The sequence below is a fragment of the Belonocnema kinseyi genome, chromosome 9 (assembly GCF_010883055.1).
Source record: "Belonocnema kinseyi isolate 2016_QV_RU_SX_M_011 chromosome 9, B_treatae_v1, whole genome shotgun sequence".
Taxonomy (NCBI): domain Eukaryota; kingdom Metazoa; phylum Arthropoda; class Insecta; order Hymenoptera; family Cynipidae; genus Belonocnema; species Belonocnema kinseyi.
The window spans coordinates 26,360,004-26,361,311 of NC_046665.1; positions in this window are offsets into that span (position 1 = coordinate 26,360,004).

Below are 1,308 nucleotides of genomic sequence, written 5' to 3' on the forward strand. Positions count from 1 at the left end.
AGAATTAGAAGAATTAAGGAAAAAAGGAAAAAGTCTTGAGAAAGGTAGGGGGAAGGGAGACGAAAAAGAGTCTAGAAATAAATCAGAGGGGTTTCCAAGCGGTAAAGGGGAAACAAAGTAAAGAGAAAAGAAGAGGGAGGGGAAGAGAGAAACGTGAAAATAGCTTTCTGGAATGTGTAGGTTTATAAGGAACTCCAAACATAGAGAGACGGACAGGGAGAGGAGGAAGTTACTAGAAATGATAGAAGAAACAGGATGGTTTATATGCAATGGCAATATGAAAGGAGATGAGGAAGGGGAGATCACATTCATAGGAAAGGAAGCAACAGTAATAGACTACATCTTGGCTGAAGAAAGAATGCGGCATATGATAGGGAGTATGAAGGTAGGAAATGAGATAAGGTCCGAGCACCTCCCGGTCACAGTTACACTAAGAAGAGGCGTCAGTAAGCGCGGCAGAGGGAGAAAGGAAAAAGGGTGCGAACGAAACACGAAAATGGGAATCTGGGGGGTAGATAAATTAAAGGAGTTCAACCAAACGATAGAAAAGGAGAAGGTTAGGTATGAAAAAGAGGACGGAATAGACTCGTTAGTTGAAAGGTTGAAGGGGTCCATTGAAAAGGTAAAGGATGAGCTGGGTACTAATGAAGAAATAGTAGGTGGAAAGAGAGGCTGGTGGGACCAGGAATGGTGGGAGAGTAAAGAGAGAATAAAAGAGTGTGTGAGCAAATGAAGAAGAGGGGAAATGGAGAAGGAGGAGTATGACAGGAGGAAAAAAGAACATGAGAAGATGCTGGCAATAAAAACACAGAGGGGAAAGGAAGAATATAAAGCAAAGGTAGAAAAAGCGATCAAAGAAGGTAAGGTGTGGGATGTGATAAATAGGGATAGAGGGGAAAGGAAGGGCGTTAACGAAGAAATAGAAATGGAGGAATGGACGGATTATTTTAAGGGTCTATTAGGGGGAGAGCAAAATAAGATCAAAGGGGAAAAGTGAAGGATAGTCCAAGGAGAAATGGAGGAAGGAAACGAGATAACAAGAAAAGAAGTGGATGAAGCAATAAATAGGTTAAAAAAAACAAGGCGACGGGAGAAGATGGGATGGAGAACGAATCGATGAAGTTTGGAGGAGAAGGGATTAGGGATGGGATGTGGAAGATCTGCAACAAGGTATGGAAAGGGGAAGGTTGGCCAGAAGAATGGACTACGGGACTGGTGGTACCGCTTGTGAAGAAAGGGGAAGGAAAGAAGGTAGAGGAATACAGAGGAATCACTCTCATGTCAGTCGGCTATAAAATATATGCAGAA